Source organism: Dama dama, chromosome 31 (genome assembly GCF_033118175.1).
Source record: "Dama dama isolate Ldn47 chromosome 31, ASM3311817v1, whole genome shotgun sequence".
NCBI lineage: Eukaryota > Metazoa > Chordata > Mammalia > Artiodactyla > Cervidae > Dama > Dama dama.
The window spans coordinates 31508813-31533025 of NC_083711.1; the positions used below are offsets into that span (position 1 = coordinate 31508813).

Genomic DNA, 24213 nt, shown 5'->3' on the forward strand with positions numbered 1-24213 from the left:
CCAAGTTCAGACTATTACACTATTCAGCTGAAACTTCTCAGCTGCCTTCCCAGGTGCCAGAAGGTCTGGTCTTTCTGTGAAGCTGACTGCAATTCATACATCCATTCTTCATACTTTTAAGAAACCTCTTACAAAAAAGAATGGTCACAGATATTGGTGGCCTACCAATATAAAACACTCTGATATGAAAAAAAAAGGCATCTGGGAATTATCCTAATCTGAGTATTTACTGAATTCTCCATCACAGGTTTCTGCAAACAATTTATCGCTCCTTTCTTGTGGTTCTTACTGGAGCAAAGGAACATCATCACATTGACATGATTTTTCATATATTTACAAATACTTTACCAATTTTAGTTAAAAGTTCAGGTATATAATGACAATGTCATCTCTAAAACTGTTATATGAAAGTGAAATATGACTTTTGCCCTAGACATATATGTCAAAGCGGGATTGAAATATTAGGATTTTTTTACATCACGGAACCTAAGCCAATGATGACTGACTCATGTTTTAAGTTGAAAAACTATGTTGACTTTGACAACATTAAACAATATGATTAAGAGAAATTAAGTAGAATCTAAATATATAATGGCTCTAACAGAAAGCTGAACATGTCACAAGAACAAACTCATCAAAACAAGAGAAAGGGAAATTGTATGTATTCACAATGTAAGTCAACTGAAGCTTTGTTGCTTTCTAGTTATTTATCTAGTGAACGTCTTATCAATTTGTAGGCTTTAAAAGATTACCTATGCCATGTCAGAAGATCCCGAATATTGATATCATAGACATACTGACCATGTTTTTTTAAGAGTCATATTAATTAATCATGTTTACCCAAAGGCACTCTGTCCTTACATCACAGAATAAGCTGAAAAAGGCAAGTTGATAGGGGGCAAATTTTGGGGTCAATTAAAGGACAATAAAGGCAAAAATAAGGGGGGGTGAAATGACTACTGATGTACCTCTCTTTTTAGCCAATCTAAAATTTTATTTTTTTTTTCTCTATTTTTTCTCTATTTTATTTTTTTCTTTATTTTTTCTCTATTTTTTTATTTCTTTTTATTATTTCTTTATTTTTTTCTCTATTTTTTCTCTATTTTTTTTCTTTATTTCTGAGTATATTAATTCCATGATAGTTTGATTTGTCATAGATACCTATGTCAGTAATGCATAGATATCGAAGTTTAGGCTTAATCTTAGACATAAAAATGTATAGGTCTTGAATCAATTGACTGTGGCAGGATAAAAATGTAAGAGTTTCATATGTAAAGAGGAATTACATGTAACAATGTTAACATTTTACTGGTTCTTGTTTATGACTGAATGTAGATTAAGGAAACGAAAACTTTTAATTTGAATATTGTATTTATAAGAAATTACAACTTACTGGCAGTCATCTTAGCAGTTATTTTCCAAAGGAAATCATATATACACATATATACCAAGATTTGTCATTATTTTTTTGAGAAGGTAATTGTCTCATGTGCAAACTAAACCTGTCTTAAGTTTCAAATTAATGATTAAGAATTCCATGACTAGGGAGTTTCATTAAGTGTTAGAAGCAAAATAACATAAAGACTATGAGCATGAGCAAAATTATTTAAACTACCTAGGCCTCAGTTTCATCATCTGGAAAGTGAGGATAAAAATTATGCCTACTTCACTGAGTTTTGGTGAGGATTAAATAAATTAATAAAGAATCTGATATATAGTAAGCACTCAGAAGCATTGGTTATCATTACAAGTAACATGGCCTTTCAGCTCAACTTCTCCAACTTTAAAAAATTTAGATTGTATCCCATAATAAGGTTTTACTAAGGACCAATTTATCCCACTAAGTTAAATATAAAATAAAAATAAAAGAATATTTTAGCTTAAATATTAAAATCCAAAATTATTCTTCTCTTGGCTGTTTGGAAGTTCAGTAATGATGTTCCATATAGACAAATTATCCATAGCTAAGCACTCTCTCTACAGTACTTAGAAAGCTTCCAAACAGCCAGGGATGTACTTGCACAGTTTGATTAGCCCCTTATGTGAGATAAATGAGCAGTTTTTGTAAACACCAAATGTGATACAAGTCATTTTGAAAGAAGAGATTATCTATAGGACAATATATATCCCAAATGTAACGTCTCCAAAATAATAGTTTTTTTTTTTTACAAAATGATTCTACCTTTTAAAAACTCAGGATTTTAAGATGGTACAAGGATAAAAAAGAAAAAGGTTATAAGTGGCAGGATACAAATGGGTATGTTTTACACAAAAAATTTATAAACAGTTCACTGGCACAAAAATACACTTTGAACAGGGAACAAAATCTGGCATAAATGATTAAATCTGTCAAACAACCATAATGTAAAGAAAAGACACAGCACCTATAAAAGAACAGGAAAGAGCTTTAACCATGTAGTGAATTAAATATATAAAGAGCAGACTAGGTTTCCATGAGATTAAAGACAGGTGAGGTTAGTCATTAGAATAAATGCTGTAAGAATACCATCCAAAAAACTAAGGCTAAACATGTTCTTCAAAAACAAAGACCCCAAAATAATGTCTTACAGCTTCCCCACCCCATCATCAAGCAGAAATGTCCAGGAAGATCACAGAGGAAAGTACTTTCTGGACACAGGCTTCACCACCTCCACATATATGATCAAGGCCTACACATTCTACAATCTGCCCTAGACACAAAAGTCCATATCATTAGAATCAAAAACTGGAAAACATTATCAAAAATGCACAAATTCTTATAAAGAATAATTTTAAAGAAAAGATCACAGAAAAACATAAAAGATCATAGAAATGGTCTTCAGAGCTAATTAAATTTAAATCCCTCTCCCTTTCTTCTGGCTTTCCCTCTTCTCTCAGTTTACAGAATCACTGCATTGCTTTCTCTCAGGTACTAAGACTGTACAGTTTTGATAAAGCATTAGAAGTATCAGGTATTCTAAAGATATCATTGATTACTTAATAAAGATAACCACCTCTCATCTGTACAACGCTTATCTCTGACCATTTCAAATTACTTTCCAATAGTTACCAATTACATAATTACTATGTAAGACAGTAAAGAGCATTGCCTATTTGCAGATAAGAAAATTAAGTCAGAAAGGTTAAGAGGCATTATCAGGTCCTTAAGGGCTTTTCAGGTGGCACAGTGGTAAAGAATTTGCCTGCCAACCGAGGAGAAGCAAGAGACAAGGGTTTGGTTCCTGACTCAGGAAGGTCTCCTGGAGAAGGAAATGGCAACCTGCTCCAGTATTCTTGCCTGGAAAATTCCATGGACAGAGGAGCCTGGTGGGTTACAGTCCATGGGGTCACAAAGAGTAGGACATGACTCAGCACATCAGGTCCTTAGAGAAGTCCCAGAAAATCAATGGCAAGCATTAATCTAACAGAACAGTCATACAACAAATATTTTGGAAATTTTTCTGTGCCAGGCTCTGTTCTAGCAGTTAGCCCAGAGTGATAGGGTCCTTGTCCTTATGTAGTGGATATTGCTGGAAGGAAAATCGTGGTAAACAATTATATATCTTTATTCAAATGACCCCAGCCCTTTTTTGTTATTTGTTTTCATTGTTTGTAAGTCATTTACTGCTAAAATTGAAAAGAACCTATTAAGACCCCCTTCCCCAGGGGAGGTACACAGAACTGTAAGCTATCAGTGGTTTCCAAAAACTTGAGCTGAACAAGGTTTTAGAGATGTGTGTAACCCTACTCTAAAGCAGTCCCCTCTTTTGTATAAAATCTAAAGCCTATTAGGGGAGAAAAGATACTGGGATTTAGAGGAAGAGAAAGAGACGGATGATACTCCTTGTTCCAGAAGAAGTTAATCCTCTCTCAAGCAACCTCTCCTACTCATCAGCTCAAGCTGACTAATAGATCCCTCAGGGAAGTCCTCTGCCCTGTCATCTGCATGAGTATCAGCAGCTCAAGAGCTTTCATTGTGAACTGATTACCCATGTCCCTCAACATAACCACAAATATATTCACTAACTGATGAAAAATAGTCCCTTTCAAGAGGACTTGACCTATGGAATTAGTGACCTGCATTTTCAAATCGGCAAACATTTATAACCATTACATGTTCTATAAGTAATATTACAGAAATAAGATCTGAACTCAGGAGAGCAATGGAATAATTTCTAAATTTAATCAATTCTGATACTGAGTTAAAAAAAAAACAAACATATGTAAATATATATGTGTGTGTGTGTATATATATACACACACACATGCTTTATTATATATACATATATATATATATAAATTACTTTATACACCTCAAGAAATGTTGGCTTTTGGATAATAAAACAGTGAGTGACTATAAAGATATCTATACTCATATACTCAAGTTTTCTAATATATATTTGACATCCTAAAATGTGACATAATTACATCTAAACTTGAATCTGTAAAATAATTTCAAATTAAATATTAATCAAAGGTACAATTATACCAAATCAATTTCATGCATTGCCATCTTACAGGATGAAGGCAAACTAAAGTATAAATTATTTATAAGAAAAAAAATCCATAATAACATTGAGCTAATCATCACAGTAATGGTAGCATTTCAGGGCAAGGGTGAATGAAGGAGATTTCCTTTGTTCATATTTTTTTGTTGTTGTTCATACATTTTTCAATCCAAAATTTCATGAATAAATCATATGCTTCAACCTATTTTAAAAAACTGAAGAAAATTTGAATCTGGTGTTCTTTAAAATGTTAAAAAAAAAAAAAGTAGAGCTTTAACCGATTCCATAACAACATATAAAAAGATCTCCTTGATTTATGTATGTTTGTGTATGTGTGTTTGCATGCATCCTTTCTGGCTTCAATAAAATCCCTTTAAAATTGGAACCACTTCACTCAAATTAACATTCTTCCCTTCCTTCCCTTAGAATATATAACTATTATAGCTTAGAAAAACAGGGTTTTCATCAGCACAACTGAGTTAGTCAAAAGAAATAGTTACCAATGTCTCAGATTTCAAGTCTAACTTTAGGCAAACACAAGAGTGTTCTAAAATATTTTAAACATTAAAAATATAAGGGACTTCCTTGGTGGTCCAATGGTAAGACTCCACCTTTCAATGCAGGTGGTGTTGGTTTGATCCCTGGTCAGGGAACAAGGAATTCACATGAGGTGGGGCATGGACAAAAAGAAAAAAATTATTTTAAATACTTACTATATCTATTTATATTTTATGATAATATTAATGTTCTAAAAATCCACAATTTTATAGTCAATGATTTTGGTTTTATTAATTTTTAAACTTAAAATTTATAAGACAAAATCTGAATTCTATATTTTGGGGAAGAATTCTATGTGATTATGCCTTTTAAATGATGTTCAAGCAATGCTGATTATTAAAACAAAATTTGGGATATAATTTTATACTATATATTTACCTATAAATGTTAAAATGAAGTTATCTAACAGTTTAGAGGGAAAATGCTGCTTATTTCTGTTGATGTATATCCAAACATATTTCTTTTGAATACCCATATATAATATCTTCTATTAGTATAAACTCTAAAAACAACTTCACTCTATTTATGACATATTAAATCTATAGTTCAAGATATTGATCAGAATACCATGCTAAATCAACTAATGCTGTACTCGAAGTTTTTTCCAGAAAAATTAGCTGAGACATGCAAACCTAAGACTTGACCTATCACTATAGTAGGAAAAAATTATTTGTTCCTAAATACCAGACCACGTGACCTACCTCTTGCAAAACCTGTATGCAGGTCAGGAAGCAACAGTTAGAACTGGACATGGAACAACAGACTGGTTCCAAATAGGTAAAGGAGTACGTCAAGGCTGGATATTGTCACCCTGCTTATTTAACTTATATGCAGAGTACATCATGAGAAATGCTGGGCTGGAGGAAGCATAAGCTGGAATCAAGATTGCTGGGAGAAATATCAATAACCTCAGATATGCAGATGACACCACCCCATGACAGAAAGTGAAGAACTAAAGGGCCTCTTGATGAAAGTGACAGAGGAGAGTGAAAAAGTTGGCTTAAAGCTCAACATTCAGAAAACGAAGATCATGGTATCTGGCCCCATCACTTCATGGGAAATAGATGGGGAAACAGTGGAAACAGTGAGAGACTTTATTTTGGGGGGCTCCAAAATCACTGCAGATGGTGACTGCAGCCATGAAATTAAAAGACGCTTACTCCTTGGAAGGAAAGTTATGACCAACCTAGACAGCATATTAAAAAGCAGAGACATTACTTTACCAACAAAGATCTGTCTTGTCAAGGCTATGGTTTTTCCAGTAGTCGTGTATGGATGTGAGAGTTGGACTATAAAGAAAGTTGACTGCCAAAGAATTGATACTTTTGAACTGTAGTGTTGGAGAAAAACTCTTGAGAGTCCCTTGGACTGCAAGGAGAGCCAAACAGTCCATCCTAAAGGAGATCTGTCCTGAGTGTTCATTGGAAGGACTAATGTTGAAGCTGAAACTCCAATACTTTGGCCACCTGATGCGAAGCTCTGACTCATCTGAAAAGACCCTTATACTGGGAAAGATTGTTGGACATGACTGAGGGACTGAACCGAACTAAACTGAAATAGGAAGAAAAAATTTCTCAAAGCAGACCAGGTACGAAAAACATATGGATAATTTATGCAATCTCTCATTTCTACTGGGGAAACAAAATGCCAAATTGTACATTAGCACCTTCAAATACAAGAAAGAAAACATTTTTTTCCCTTGGTTTTTAGTTGGAGGAGATCATTGTATAGAATTTTTTACTGAAAGAAATTCAGTAAAAACACACCCTTTGTGACCAGTGACAGGCACTACAAGTTACACACAGTGCTTAAAATTAAGTGGGAAATACAGACAAGTAAACATTTAATTACAATATGGGACTTACATGCTGTGATCAAGGAATACAAGAGATGGGGGGAGAAGAGGGGTATGCAGAAAAGAAGGCTCCAAGGAAGTCATGACTCTGCTGGGCTCTGAAGCAATAAATAGCTTTTGGCAGATCAAAGGGAAGCGGGTAGGAGAGCATAAACTCTAGGCTACCATACCAGGATCACACAAATCCTTGCAAGTCCTTTTAAAGAGTTTAGATTTTAGGAGCTATTGAGAATCTCTGAGTGAGCAATCAAGAGAGACAGATCGGATTTTTACTTGTAAAGAGATATTACCATTATCAAGGTGAGAAATGATGGTGATATTAATCAGAAAACTAGTAAGGGGGTTGGAGATAAGTGGGAAGACTCTAAAGGTAAACAGGAAGAAACATCAGCAAGACTAGATGATCAACCGATGTGATGGAAAGAAAGGAAGCAGGAATTGATCTCAGGTTTCTGACCTGGTGAGTTGGATAGATGGCAGGGGGGCGTCACTGTCATAGTTAGGAAATCATAAGAGGAAAGGCAGGGAGAAAAAGGAAGATGAAGAGTCTCTTTCTGGATACTTGAGCAGGAGGTGTGACCAGGACCTCCAGACGGAGCTGAGTGTAGGGGCTGCCTAGAGAGAACGGAACAGGAATGCAACAGGACAACTCTGACAACTGAATCCAAGAAGGAAGGTGTGGTCATCCAGGGGAGGCCACAGAGCAAAATCCTCCTGGAATATGAACATTTCAGGAAGAACCAGATAAAGAAGAAGAAAATCCACAGCATTTGCATGGTAGACCTTGCTAGCTGCCTATTAAATACCCAGTCTCTGTTCCTTCCTTCAACAAAAGACCAGATTTTCTTTGGAGAAGAAATGAGCCCACTAAAAACACATCTCTCCATGCAACTTTGAAACTAAGGGTGGCCACTGAACATCATTTGAGCCAATGTGATATCAAATTCTAGTTGGGTGAGAGTTCCAGGAAATTTATTATTTTTCTAAAACAAAAAAAATAGGCTAATGATGTTTTACATTCCTCCTTCAAGGATAGCACAGAGAGGAGACAATGAAAAGTGCAGCAAGTTCCCTTACAACCACAAGAAAAAGTTACGTACTAAGGATGGCAAAACAGAAAATAATCAAAGGAAGCGGGATTCTTAGTGGTCCCTTGGAGTCATCAAACTTTTATACTTTCTCTCTGCAGCTGCTCACCAGAATCAAATTAAACCTATTTGACTAAACTGTCTGATTTTGGTTACATGCAGTAGGATACAATCCTGATCGAGCTGGGTGCCATGAAATTCTGGGAAAGAGAATATTTCACAGAGAAGGTCAACTGTGTCAAATGGCTGCAATAGGTAAATTATATCCATAATAGAAGGCAAAGTTTAGAAAGCTGAGGTCAAGGCTATTAAGAGTAACAGGATATTAGTGAGAGAGAAGGGTAGGGAAGGCCACACACTGTGTTCTGCATCTCTTTGCAGTTTGGGTAGAACACCATATTTAAATTGCTTATGTTTGGAATACTGAATGGATCCTTGTTCCAGCCTTCAACATGCTGATACAGGAGAAGAAAACATCTCTAGACACAAAATGGAAGCAATAGTGTATCACATTCTTATTCCGACAATCTTAAAACAAGGGAACCATGAAGATGACCACACACCTGATCCAAGATACACACTTCTGAAATTGTATATCGCCCCACAAAGTGCCAAATATTTGTGGTACAAACATTTATCTAAAACGTTTACTATGAAAAGAATTTTTTTCTGAAAACATATTTTGACAGTTCATTTAAATGGAGGAATCACAAAAATTTAGATCTCCTACTTGTGTTTCACATCATCAGTATTGTAAAAACTTGGAGGTCTTACAGAAAAAGATGTGTTTATAGATGTATTTTCCAAATTATTTTATACCAGCTCATAGAAATAACTCACTGGAACGTATTTTGAGAAAGGCCACAATAAAATATTTAAATGTTAACCATGCCAATAACAATAGCTTTACAAATGCTCAAATATACATTATCATAAAGACAAACTATTTACTGTTGATATATGAAGAATACTTGTCATTTAACAAATACTTCTGTGGATTTCGAATATACTTGTGTATACGATGACTGCCTCAGGTAACAAAAAATTTGTTTTTTAAATGTACCCATATATGCTATTAGGTTTTCAGAATCCCCTTTTCTGAAATCAAGAGATACATTCTTTGGGACCACAGGAATGGAAGAAGTAAGCCCAATAATGTGCCTGGCACATTAAATAGCACTTGCAATGAAATCTACCATCCATACAGTACTTGCTATTTACCAGACAGTTCTAAGCACATTATGCATATTAACCTAATCCTCTCCAAAGCTCTGTAAAGTAAGTAGAATAATATACCCACTTTACAGGTGAGAGAATTAGACTATAGAAAGGCTAAGTAACTTCACCAAGGCCAGACAGCTATGCTAAGTAATCACTTATTGAATGTGTTGGGGACAAAACTTATTTTAACTGGACAAATTTAATCACATCTAACTATGAAGAGTTTCCATAATGCATTCTCTGGATAAGAGCCATAGGGCTAATAGCTAAGAGAACCCCTTATATGAAAAGAACACAAACTCTTCTTAGAACAGGTCATAAGAAATATACTGTTATTCACCTGAAGTTGATGATCAAAATTTTAAATGAGATTGAAGAATCATAACCAACACAGTCCCGAAAGAACCTATTTCATAGGAAACCATACAGAGACCTAAGTGATCATCACTTTTTACAAAGAATTGACTTTATTGCTTACGAATGTCAGGAAGCCTAACCACAGAATTCTGAGATCATTCAAATTTAGGCTTTGATGAGTTAGACAAAAGATGACAGAAACAGAGGAAAGGTAACTATCAGCAGGATCTCAATCTACTGGTCATAGAACATTTCCTCCTCTCCTGTGGAATTTTGGTTCACTACTGCTTTCTTTCTTGAGGTAGACCCAAAAGAAAATATATTACAATCATATTTTCCAAGAATTTCCTTAAACACGATTCAACAAGGCGGCAACCTGTCCTATACTTCAATTTTAGAGCTAAGGGAAATAATTTGGATAAGGATGACAAGTGCTGAATTATACGATCAAAATGCTCTATATGTTCTTCCACATCAAACACAGGCTCCTAATCCGTTTACTAGTGTCAGACTGACATAAAAATCTAATAAAAGGGTAACTTAATGTGACTCAGTACAGATAAAGTAAAGTATTATCTGGTGAAGAGATACAGGGTGATGGAGAAGATTGAGGGAAAAAAAAAAAAAAACTCTTTGCGGGGGGTGCCTTTTCTCACTTTCTTTTTAACTTTCTAGCTTTTATTCTAAGTTTTACTCCATCATTCACTAGAGAAGATTAAAAATGTCCCCATTCAGGCATACTAAATAACTTGGTCATGAATTTTCATTTCTCTTGACAAGTGTAAAAGGTCATAAGCACTATTAAAACTTCAGCATAAACCTTAGGTTAAAAACGACATAACTGAGAATGTTACTAAAGCTACCATTTCCACTTTGGATATTAAGAGACTGATTAGAAACTGTTTTATTTTACTCAGAAACCTAAATTAAACATCAGATGCACTTTACTAAAAATTCAGTTCAGTTCAGTTGCTCAGTCGTGTCCAACTCTTTCAGACCCCATGAACCACAGCACACCAGGCCTCCCTGTCCATCACCAACTCCCGGAGCTTACTCAAACTCATGTCCATCGAGTTGGTGATGCCATCCAACCATCTCATCCTCTGTTGTCCCCTTCTCCTCCTGTCTTCAATCTTTCCCAGAATCAGGGTCTTTTCAAATGAGTCAGTTCTTTGCATCAGGTGGCCAAAGTATTGGAGTTTCAGCTTCAACATCAGTCCTTCCAATGAACACCCAGGATTGATCTCCTTTAGGATGGACTGGTTGGATTTCCTTGCAGTCCGAGGGACTCTCAAGAGTCTTCTCGAACACCACAGTTAAAAAAACATCAATTCTTTGGTGCTCAGCTTTCTTTATAGTCCAGCTCTCACGGAAAATGACTACTGGAAAAACCATAGCTTTGACTAGAAGGAAAAATTAGGCCCCACTTAATAATGATCTTCTAACCTAAGAGCTACTGTAATTTAAAAATGGCTTTTCTGTTATCATTTACCATGCAAGATGAAAAGAAAGTCATGCTGCAGCATAGAACTTAAGTAAATTAAAGTAATAACTTTGTGTTAACATAGGCTGATGCATGTAAAGGATACTGATGATCAGGAAGAGATAATCTTTGGTTCTGAATCTCTTTTAATACAACAAATGATCTTCAGGTTAATTTCAACTAGTCAGAAGGACAGATTAAATGATTTCCAAATGACCCTTCCAGCACAATTCCATTCTTATTAATAAAACCTAGTTTGGTTTATTTTACTATTTTCAGTCTAGAAAAGTGAAGTAAGGAATCTAGAATTTCACTTGTGGATCAGCCTTCCATGAATTCACCTAGAAAGCATAAAGTTCACATATTACTTTCCTTGATAAAAATGGTATGGATATTAATAAGAATTTGAGTATCTTCCTCTCTGATTACATTCCACTATCTGTAAATATTCATATGGAGGAAACCATTTTTTCCTTATTCATCCAGGCAAATGGATTTCTCTGCTCTTCCAAGCTTATCCTTACCCTACCAGAACCCACCGCATGCCCCTCTCCAGCACATGCTCTCTCTATCTCTCTCTGTCCCTGTCTCTGTCTCTCTCTCCTGCTCCCCTCCCCTTGAGTCCCTTTCTCTGTTACTCTGTCCATGGAATTCCAGAAGTAAGAATACAGGAGAGGGTAGCCATTTCTTCTCCGGGGGATCTTTCCAACCCAGGGATCAAACCTGGGTCTCCTGCATTGCAGGCAGATTCTTTACCTTCTGAACCACCAGGGAAGCCCAAAAGTAACCACATTGGGCTCAAGTTCCCAAAAGGTGTTTGGAGCTCTAGGGGATGAGCAGGGATCTATAAACTCCAGTTCAGCACAACAATGTATACCAGTGCTTCTCAAACCGGAATTTGCATAGAGTTGCCTTAAAATATTGTTTAAGCATACTGTCTGATTCAGGTGGTCTGAAGCAGGGCCCTGCTTTCAGCATCTCTAACTTGCTACCAGGTGATGCCAATGCTGCTGGTTCATGGATCATATTTTGAGCAGGAACCTACAGCTGCTGCTTGTAGCAGACCCAATCCTTCCCACATCTTCCTGAGTTTGCCTCCCCTAAATGGCTGGAGGCATTACCATGCATATGGCTTTCTTCTCTTTCTTATCCATTCCTAGTTATCACAGCACCCAGATTTTTAGAGGAAATCTTATTCTAACTTTTTCTAAAAAATCTCATCAACCACAGACCAAAGCCTAAGATTGTAACAAGTAATGTAAAACATTCCTATGCTGTAATTTTCCTTTGATTTCTCATCAAATTTGCTTTATTAAATATAAATCTATTGGACTCTTAAAAAAGCTTTACATATACAGATTACTGGCAAAGTACAGGAATGCAATTAATTCTACTTTGCAGAATAATTATTTTGTGTATGCCCCCTCTATAAAGGAAGATAAAGTAAATATGATTAGGTCCTGTTTTGCATATGTAAAGTTTCTTGAGATACCCCTCAGGTACCATCAATACTAATTGTTTCCTTATCAATCAGGAACTTTGAAGCTCTTAGTTTTTTATCAGCCAGTTGTATTTATATTTATATTTATCTACAATATAAACACGGGTTGAGTGGGTCACTTTGCTGAGAGCCTATTCTAGATTTTGTTGTTGTTCAGTCTCTTAAGTCATGTTTGACTCTGCAACCCACTGGCTGCAACACTCCAGGCTTCCCTGTCCTTCACCATCTCCCAGAGTTTGCTCAAACTCATGTCCATTGAGTCAGCGAAACCATCCAATCCTCTGTCATCCCCTTCTCCTCCTGCCTTCAATCTTAGAATCTAAAAAACTCCTTTGACTTTTTGTACTAGGGGAAGTCAATTAAATTTCCTGAGTAATATCATCACCCAAAAGAGCAATTAACTATTGCAAAACCCTTGAAAGAAAAACTCCCAGGGAAACAATACTGAGACTGCATTCTAAAAGCCATGGCTTCAAATCAGTGTTTAAGATCATATGAACCACTTGCTTTTTTTTTTTTTTCCAAATGTGAAAAAAAATTTTTTTTCCATTTGCTTTTATTAGTTGGAGGCAAATTACTCTACAATATTGTAGTGGTTTTTGCCATACATTGACATGAATCAGCCATGGATTTACATGTGTTCCCCATCCCTATCCCCCCTCCCGCCTCCCTCTCCATCCCATCCCTCTGGGTCTTCCCAGTGCACCAGCCCTGAGCACTTGTCTCATGCATCCAACCTGGGTTGGTGATCTGTTTCACCCTTGATAGTATACTTGTTTCAATGCTGTTCTCACCACTTGCTTTTAAAAGAAGTGGAAATGAGATGGTTTCTTGAAGTGGCATTCTGACATTTAATGATGTTAAACACTTCAAGTTACATGTTAGATCACATCATTGAAACAATGGGTCAGGGATGTCAATGAATACTTGAATCACAGATGGCTCCAGAGGAGGTAAATCTTGAGCTGATTATAACAGAATGACCAGTGAAACAGGAAAAGAAGCCATTCCACAATGAGGGTACAGAGGAAAGTGCCATTTCTTGAAACTTGTGATGGGCTGCAGCATACTGAACTACTGTTAGCCAATCACAGCTAACAAAACCTAATCCAAACTTTCAATCTCATCTGCATGGCCATAGACTTGACCTTGACTTCACTGTCAGCAACAGTTGCATCTCTTGTAAAATCTCAACTTTCACTCTCTGACCCTCCAAAGTTAAACCAAGTCTTCAATCTACGAATCTAATCTTCACTTTTCATCTCCATTGCTACATATATTTCAAACTGGCACCTTCCCCTGCCTGTAATACTGCAATAGCTTCCTAACTGACCTCCCCCAATCATTCTGCAATCCATTCTCTACTCATGTAGCAAGCAAGTATCACATGAGTGAAGTTTTAAAATATAAATCAGATCATGTCACCTCCACCATTGCTTAAAAACCTTCTGTGGCACTCATTACCATACAACTGCACTCATTTCACATGATAGCAAGATTATGCCCAAAATCCTTCAAGCTAGGCTTCAGCTGTATGTGAACCGAGAACTCCCAGATGTACAAACTTACTTTAGAAAAGGTAGAGGAACCAGAGATCAAATTGCCAACATATGCTGGATCATAGAAAAAGCAAGGGAATTAAAAAAAAAAAAAATCTGCTTCACTGACTACGCTAAAGCCTTTGACTATGTGGATTACAGTGGAACAGTGGAAGTTTTTTTTTTTTTTTTAATTAGTTGGAGGCCAATCACTTCACAACATTTCAGTGGGTTTTGTCATACATTGATATGAATCAGCCATGGGAATACTAGACAACATGGTCTGTCTCCTGAGAAACCTGTATGCAGGACAAGAGCAACAGTTAGAACTGGACATGGAACAATGGATTGGTTCCAAATTGGGAAAGGAGTACCTCAAGGCTGTACACTGTCACCCTTAACTTATATGCAGAGTACATCATGAGAAACGCTGGGCTGGATGAAGCACAAGCTGGAATCAAGATTGCCAGGAGAAATATCAACCACCTCAAATATGCAGATGATACCACTTGAGTGGCAGGAAATGAAGAGAAACTAAAGAGTCTTTTGATGAGAGTGAAAGAAGAGAGTGAAAAAACTGGCTTAAAACTCAACATTCAAAAAACTAAGATCATGGCATCTGGTTCCATCACTTCATGGCAAATAGGGAAAAAGTGGAAACAGTGTCAGCTTTCATTTTCTTGGGTTCCAAAATCAATGTGGATGGTGACTGCAGCCACAAAATGCAAGGACACTTGCTCCTTGGAAGAAAAGGTATGGCAAACTTTGACAGTGTATTAAAAAGAAGAGACATCACTTGCCAAAAAAGGTCCATATATCCAAAGCTATTATTTTTCCAGTAGTCATGTTGGGATGTGAGATTTAGACCATAAAGAAGGCTGAGCACCAAAGAATTGATGATTACAAACTGTGGTGTTGGAGAAGACTCTTGAGAGTCTCTTGCACTACAAGGAGATCAAACCAGGTAATCCTAAAGGAAATAAGTCCTGAATATTCATTGGAAGGACTGATGCTAAAGCTGAAGCTCCAATACTTTGGCCACTTGATGCAAACAGCAGATTCACTGGAAAAGACCATGATGCTGGGAAAGATTGAGGGCAAGAGGAGAAGGGGGTGAGACAGAATGAGATGGTGGATGGCATCACTGACTCAAAGGACATGAGTTTCAGCAAACTCAAGGAGATGGTGAAGGACAGGGAAGCCTAGCATTCAGCAGTGCATGGGTTTGCCAAGAGTGGGACACAACCTAGTGACTGAACAGCGACAACATTGCACTGAATATATACTCCAACAACATTAACCCAGTTACAAGACCCTGCATGACCTGGCCCCTACCTCTAGCTGTTTTCCTTAGTCATAGGCCATATTAGCCATCTTCCATTTTCTCAAATATACCCAAGATTATCTTTCTCATGGCCTTTAAGATGGTTTTCTTTTACTTTGCATCTTGCTAACATCCATGTGTACTCCTGCTCTTGGTTTAACATTAATCCTTCTTGGCACATGTCACAATTTTAAGGAAAAAGTCATTTGTAAGGTTAGTTACTTATTTTCTGTCACCATACCCCACTCTTTCCACTATACTGTCATTTCTATGAAGGCAGAAACCATTTTCCTTTTTGTTTACCATGGAATAGCAAAAACTAATCAGAATGCCTGGATAGTTATTTTGAGAAAAACATCAATTTTTTGGACAAACTATATTTTGTTATTCTTCATATTTTTATTTAATGTCTGACTTTTAATGTCCATATTATGTGACTAAGGGAGAAGTTTTATGCCCCCGAAACAGTCAATGGGGCTTTATTCTAACACGACAAAAAAAATTTTTTTAATTGATAATTAATGAAAATTTTAAGTTAATTTATATTGCAGCAATTAAAATTAACTACACTAAGAATGTTTAGGTATGTTTTATTGAATAAGTGTGTCACTGAAGCAAATAATTTAAAATAAATACAAATAATTCACACGTTAGTCTGTGTACGTGGGAAAGATGTCTAACATTTAAATCATAAGTAAATTAGGAGGATGACAAGGAGCAGTGATATGATGAAAAGATTTAAGAGATAACCAGATCTAACTGGTTATTTTATTATTTTTTAAAGACTGCATGATATGAGGAGACACTGCCAAGAATTTCCCATAAATAAGTAAATACTGAATTGATTCTCTGAAAGAATCAATAAAAGACTTTATATTTAAGCATCAAATAGTGTTGAAATAATCATCTTAGTACTTTTCAGCATATAAAGCACCATCTACTTTTTCAGAAAATAAAAGGAGTGGCTCATGAGACCGGTGATGGAATATGTAACCTTTAACCCCAAGATTACTGGATTGAAACTGGTCCAGGATGGTGTATATAGTAATATTCAGCAGATGAAAGTTGTTTTGTAGCATCCACTCTAGAGAGCTAAACCCTTCCATTTAGTCTTTATGACACAGTGATGTGTTCTAACATAGCTAATGCCTTCCTTTTTTTTTTTTTTTTGCCATCCAAGAAAAGACTGAATATTAATTGAATAGTAAATAGGATAGTGATGTTAGGATGTCTAGAAGGATATCCACCCAACTTTCAGCAGTGGTTAACTCTGGGCAAATGATATTACAAGAACATGTATTTTAAAAGAGCAAGTATGTTCTCTAAAGAACATATATTAGTTCTGTTATTTAGAAATAAAACATAATTTTTAAGCTATTTAAAAATGATCTTTATAAACTTACCAATCATATTCTTTAACCTGAGACTGGGAGTAAAGGAAAGAAAATGTATAACATGTCCACACTCTATTTCTACAAATTTGCTGAAGATTAAATATAACAGATTTATGAGCCAAAGAAAAAACAATAAAAGTTTGCCTAAGAAATCAACTGAACACATGCCTACAGCCTGTGATTTAACTAACAAATAGAACATCACCTGTTGGTTATTTATGAATAAATAGTACATTCTCTGACAGCTACCTCCTCTAATACCCACATTCAAATGGCCAATGGACTTTGTCCTTTTCGACTAAAATAGCCATTGAAACTCAAACCTTCTCTTTATGTTCATTTTCACTGTCATCTCTCACATGGGTTATGGAATACAGGTTTCTGCTTTTACACTTCATACTATATATTCTTTGGAAAGATAAACCAAAAACAAGAAAAGGAGTTTTTATCTAATTTCAAAGAAAATGAAAACTGTCTCCTCTTAAAGAAAAGATGCTGTGCTTACTTTTCTCAGCAAACACAAAATCCACCCTGTATTTACTTGAATACATAATGTTTCTATCCTCAATTCCTTACACAATTTAAACCTGATATCTGGATGCAACATTTGGTCTGATGGGCTTACTACTTACATCATAGAGATTACATGATTTTTCTCCCTGGTTTTCCGATTTTTATTTCTCAGTTACTTAAGATGATAAAATAGCTACAAATCCAAGTTTAAAATCTCCAAGTGGGAATTTCATGGTGGTCCAATGGCTAAGATTCTGTGCTCCCAGTACAGGGGCCCAAGTTCAAGGAACTAGATCCCACATACCACAGTGAAGATCCTGCATGCCCCAAGACCTGGTGCCACAGGAAAAATAAGGAAATAAATAATGAAATAAAATCTCCAAATAATTGCTATTAAAGACAGCTATGGACAGAATGTTTGTGTATACCCTCTTCCCTCTGCTCTGCTCAAATGTGTATATTGAAATCTTAATCCCCAATATGATGGTATTTGGAGGTAATTAGGGTGGAACGAATTCATAGGCATGGAGCCCCCAAGATGGTATTGGAAGCCTTATAAACGGATAGAAACCAGAACTTTCTCTTCATCAGGAACAGAAGTCTCACCAGAACCTGATCATGGTGGCACCCTGGCCTTCAACTTCCAAGCTTCTAGAACTGTGAGAAACAAATGTTTATTCAGTAAGTACATGGTACTCAGTATTCTTAAAGCAGCCTCAACTAACTAAGAATGGCACCAATGAACGATTATATTCCATTGGTGGTAAAAACTCAAATTGTCAGTAAATATAATCATATACAGAACTTAGCAATATTGCTTCCCTACTTAAGTGAAAAAAATATGTGAATTCAGAAAGAATAATTTAATGTTCTCCTAACTGTAAAAGTTACAAAATGAATTATTTCATTAGCCCCTACCTACAACAAAAAATTATTTAAGTCAATACTATTTGCATGTCTAGCATTAACAATGCTAATTAAAGATAAGGGTAAATCTCTCCTACCAGGAATTCAACTCAAGATGGAATTTACTATACTCCATATGCTCTGTACTTAACCAGAAATTAATTCAAGAAAATTTAATGACTGAAACACTTTATTTAAATTTTATTATATTAGCACACAAATCTTCAGATTCAAAATGGAGTCAGTCCATTTTTGATATAAAAACATTTATATCCCCTCTGTATCAATGATCCTAATGTCTGACCACAATACAGGGAAGGAGAAAAAAGCAGTGAAATAACAGACTGACAATTAGATTTATGATTTATCATTATGTGCCACTCATTGTGCTACACACTTTATATGCATAATTTCATTTAATCATATGTGAATTTTGCAACAAAAGTCAGTGTATTTTAGAATATAAGTGTGCAAGAAGGTGGAAAGATATTTTAAAATCACTAAACTAAATGAGTCTTTAACATTTTTCCTTTGAATACTAAAAAGAAAAATCATATATATATATATATATATATATATATATATATATATGTTTTACAATCTGATCAAAGAATGGAACTGCAAAGTTGTTTAAAAAGATACAGATTAAGTAGAGGAAACAAGAAATATTTTCAAAGATGCAATATAGAACTAGCTCAATTTCAAAGATAAGTCTTTCAGGGAACAATACATGTATGTGTGCACATATATATTCAATGAATAACTAGTGTCTGACCATAACAGGGGTTAGCTTGACTGGATGCATAATCAATCATCAATTAATCAATCAGTATTTTATAATTTGATGGCATATTCTGATTTTATCTGCTCATCTGAACCACTTCACCTAAAGAGGTAATCCTTCCATCTTCCATGCTTAGATTTTAGAAAAATATTTAACGGTAAAATATGTTTTACCGTTTAACGCCTGGCTCTGAGCATACATGGTCAGTACACTTTCTCATTTTATCCAAATGAGGAAAATCAGATAAATCAAATCCTAAATCACTTTAAGAAGCATTGTTTAATAACAAAATCGATGAAAGATCACAATATATTGACAGTAGTGGGGAAATATTACTTTAAAATATAAACATTCTACCCCAAGGTAATTACTATTAAAAAGCACCCTAGTTAATAAAATCTGGACAGACGTACTCTCTGATCAACTGTACAAAATTATTTTTTTCTGGAAAGATAGTTCTGTGTTTTGCTGCTAAGACAGCCAGCAGATGACTGCCTAGCCTGAAGGGATTTCTCTTCCTCAGGAGAAAACAGTTTACATAGGAAACAGCCATATGCTGACTATGCACTGCTTAGCAGATGACATAGAGAGACATGTTCTGCAATTGAAAGCATGAAGGTCAAGGTTCAAATTAACTTTCCCTAAAATTCAAGGCAATTACCCAAGATTGAAATACTTATTAATATAAGTTGTGTTAAAAAAAAACCTGTGCTATCAGTTTACGCCAGGCATAAGATGAACTAAATTTAATGACTTGGTATTAATAATTTGGTAATGCTGAGCATTAAAAAACATACCCATAAAATTTTCTAAACATTCAGTAGACTATCAAATAAAGCTAGTTCAAATCAAACAAGAAATACTACTTGTAAGACTTTTAAAAAGTTCAGTTCAAAACTGAAGTAGATAAACAGTGAGTTTTTATAAGTCTTAGAAAGAGAAATATATTTTAAATTTACAAATTAAAGTCCTCATCAAGATATATCATTCTTGGCTTGTAAAGAAAAATAATAATTTAAAAATAAAATTTAAAAATGTATCTGTAATTAAAAATGATTTTACGGTTACAGAGGTAAGCTTCCAAAAATGGATGGAAACTGTAGGTTTAAGGACTACCATATATTTCTTAGCATTCCAATGCTTAGAATTTATAATTGTGTGAGATAAATATAATTGCATCAAAATTGATTTTTCAAGAACATGAAGACAACTTTTATGACATAGCAAAGATGATCACCTAAAGATTGGTCAGTGCTTTTCACTGGGTCCAGCTTTGTTATATGTGCATGTTCAGTAGCTCAGTTGTGTCCAACTCTTTGGGACCCTATGGACTGTAGCCCACCAGGCTCCTCTGTCCATGGGATTCTCCAGGAGAGAATACTGGAGTGGGTTGCCATTTCCTCCTTCAGGGTATCTATCTTCCCAACCCAGGATCTATCTTCTCAACCCAGGGATCCAACCCACATCTCCTGTCTCTTGTATTGGCAGGTGGATTCTTTACCACTGTGCCACCTGGGAAACCAAATTGAATATAATTGGATTTAAATGAAAACAAAAATAACTAATCCTAAAAATAACCAAGAAATACAATCTTCTTGGTGCATTATTTAAATTTAAATAAATATTAAAAACATGAAAGACAAGAATATTATTATTTTTATACAAAAATAAAAGTTTGAAATGACATTCCATATCATTTTCTCTCCATTGTTTGAGAGATTGACAATTGTTAGGAACCAAGTAATCCAGTTGTTACAGCTGTAAAACTTGGTTTAAAGGCAAATAAAACACAGAGAAATGTTTTTAAAGACATTACCAACAACTGTGCTGCGAAACCAGTGTTGCCTCAAGACACTTGTGTTAATGCTATTACTTTGGGCTATAGCGTCACTAAGAAATTAGATGCAATCTTTGTCTTCCTGTGTCTGAGCCTTTGGGAGAAAGAAGAATAGCTCTTATTGAACTTTTGGTGCCTAACTAAGAAAACATAAAAAAATAATTATACACTCCAGGAAATAATAAAACCAAGCTATAATAGTGCTTTATAGATTTAACCTACAGCAAATATGACCCAATTTTCCCTGTCTACCCTCCTGTCTGGTATTTATGTAACACACAAAAGGCTAGTTTTGATTTTACAATGCAAGCATATGTTAAAATGGTGAATGAGCAGTAACTATTGGCTAAAATAGATAACCGAAATATATGTGAATTATATTACTACACATCTATTTGTAGTGTACTGAACCATGATTTAAAAAAAAAAAATTTAACTACAGAGAAGTTAATGTTTCCCATATAACTTATGTGTCCAAACAACAAAATTTATCTAAACAAAAATATCCTTTTAATTTTTGCAATTTAACTAGTATAAAAATTATTGGAAGCAAACACTACTTAAGCTTTTCAAAATATTTATATTACTAATATGGATCCTTATTATTATACTATCCTCATTAATACCAAATGTACCATATCTACTTTCCCGTTCCCAACTATATGAATTATTAATGAATGAGATCTTAAAGTATTTTCTAGAGTAGTTTCATTAAATTTTATTCAGTAAATTATAATTATTAATTATTTTTTTCTTCTGGAGCTTGAAAACATTTTGGAATGTGTCAGGACTATCCCACTAAGATTTGTGAACTATGCATTTAGGGACTGTGTATTAGAATATCTTACTGGTAAAAGTTATATAATGATCTTCTGTCTGGTTTCAATTTCATGATCGTATATTTGTTGACTGAGACTGCAAGAACTTTTCTCATAATGGACTCTCAAGGTTATGGAATGTCTAAGTTAGGAAAAGAGCTTAATTGGAAACTAACAGTACCTTTTAAAATAACATCACAAAAGCCAGATTAAAACAGACAGGTCTCTAAATCCCAATGCATTAAGGATATCTTGATCATCTGAGGTAAAACTAGAGGTGTTTTGAAAAGGAAGATATAGAGGGTAAGCATTTAGACACTCAATTCAACTCTAACAACTTGTAAAAAAAACTTCTGACAATGACAAGAATGCAAGGAGAGTAGATAGTAACACAGAAACATGAGATGATCTTTGATATTTCTGTTGCTACATATTTCTTATAAAGAATTATAATTCCAGAAAATTTACAATCACTGATTTCTCTCCTGGTTTTTAGCTCCTTAGGTACTACATACAAGAGTTGGCCTCAGTTATCTAGGCCGACATCATCTTTCTTGATTTAAATTTGCTCTCAAATATTAACTTACACTTATCTTCACAGAAAATAATTATTCTTAAATATAATGGTGTCAAGAGTTAAAAAAGTGTTAATGTAAGTTTAAAAGATGTCTTTGGCAAAATACATGTCTTCTTCTAAATAAGCTGAACCTTTAAATTCTTTTGCTTGTGCTACATTTAAAGTTGAGTTTAAAAAATAAACATACAAAGAAAAAGAAAAATATCTTTCTGCTGTGATTCCAGCTTTTCTACATATCACTGATTTAGTTCTAAGACCTACACTGAGAATCAAGGCAATAAGAGAAAGTACAGTAAGTTAATTATCAGTTAACTTCAAACAGAGAAATATAAACTTGGGTTTCAGGTAAACATTTTAAAAATGTGAATGTCTAGTTTTGACATAGTTTTAAATGATTTTTTATTCTATCTAATTAAGTTTTATGCTCATATAAGATATCTTTGGCCTTCTGTCTGAAGTATTTAGTATTACGTGGCTCTGTGAGTGTGAATCAAATCATCTAAGTTTTTTGGAACTGATTCCACATTAATAATATGATTGAGTTGGAATAATCTGTCTGTAAATTCCTTTCTAAGGTTACAATTTCACAATTATCTGTGATTCTATATAGTCATGTTCTAGTTGAATGTTGGATGTAATGTTAAAGATTATGAAAACTGACTACATAACTAGAATTTTGAACATGAAAGAAAGTGAAAGTGAAAGTCAGTCAGTCGTGTCCAGCTCTTTGTGACCCCATGGACTATAAAGTCCATGGAATTCTCCAGGACAGAATACTGGAATGAGTAGCCTTTGCCTTCTCCAGGGGATGTTCCCAACCCAGGGATCAAACCCAGGTCTCCCTCATTGCTGATGGCTGAGCTACAAGGGAAGCCTATTATGTTAAAATATCAATCACCTTAGAAAACATTATATAAAAATAGACACAGTTACATATACAGTTTCATATATAGTTATAGTCAAATTTAAAGTGAATTAGATCTAAATTTCATTTGTCTTTCTAATCCCTACACAATTCTCAATTTCTGTCATATATACATATACTCAGCAGGATTCTTTCAAGGGAATGAAATTTTCTGACTCTTGAATGCTTATTGAAAATAAGAAAAGCCTGATTCTAATTCAAATACAATACACATCTAGACTCTAGATATAACAACTGAATCATTAGTTAACCAAATCCTTCCTGGGGTAATTTCAAATGAGTGGCCTTTTTTATCTGTATAAATATACTGAACCATCAACCACCCAAGGATTCCCATCACATGTTTTCCTCTCAGGGTGCGCTACAGTGTAGCAAAGATGATAAAGTATGAGGCATATATATACATTTCTCTAGATTTAGCTTTACCCAAAGTATAATATAGTTCTGACAATTGGAAACAGTTTAAAACCATAACTTCCACTACCAGTCAAAAGTATTTCTCCTAATGAAGACAAATGAAAAATATCTTACAGTATTCTTTTTATATCCTCATACTCTATATATTTAAAAGGAAAAAGGGAAGGGAATAAATCAATTTCAGTGAGCATCTTCAACAGAAACAGCTCCAAAAGGTAACACAACACAAGGACATTTGCTCAATACTATAAAAAACCTAAACGAGAAAAGAATTTGAAGAAGAATAGATATATGTATAATTGAATCGCTTTTCTGTCCACCTGAAACTAACACAAAACTGTAAATCAACTCACAGTCCATTATAATATAAAAATGTTCTTAAATTTTTTTTTTAATTAAGTAAAACAGTTCACAACTATGTATGAATCCCAATTTACCTTGAATAACCAGCTAGGATGAGAAATTCAGAAAATTCAATAAATAGTGGAGGATATACACATATAAAGCTACAGATCTTCCTCAGGTAAAGCCTGTGATACATGTTTAATTTTTTCTTATCATGAACAAGGTAAATGATCCCACGCTACCAACCCTCCACCACCTCACAGGCCACATGCTCCCCAACACTAA

The 24213-nt window shown here is 34.7% G+C and overlaps 1 protein-coding gene across 1 annotated transcript in view; it reads right to left on the reverse strand.

The window, feature by feature from the left end:
* ROBO1 (roundabout guidance receptor 1) overlaps positions 1-24213 on the reverse strand; it is a 442006-nt gene that overhangs the window by 331682 nt on the left and 86111 nt on the right. The gene's annotated exons all lie outside the window — the stretch shown is intronic.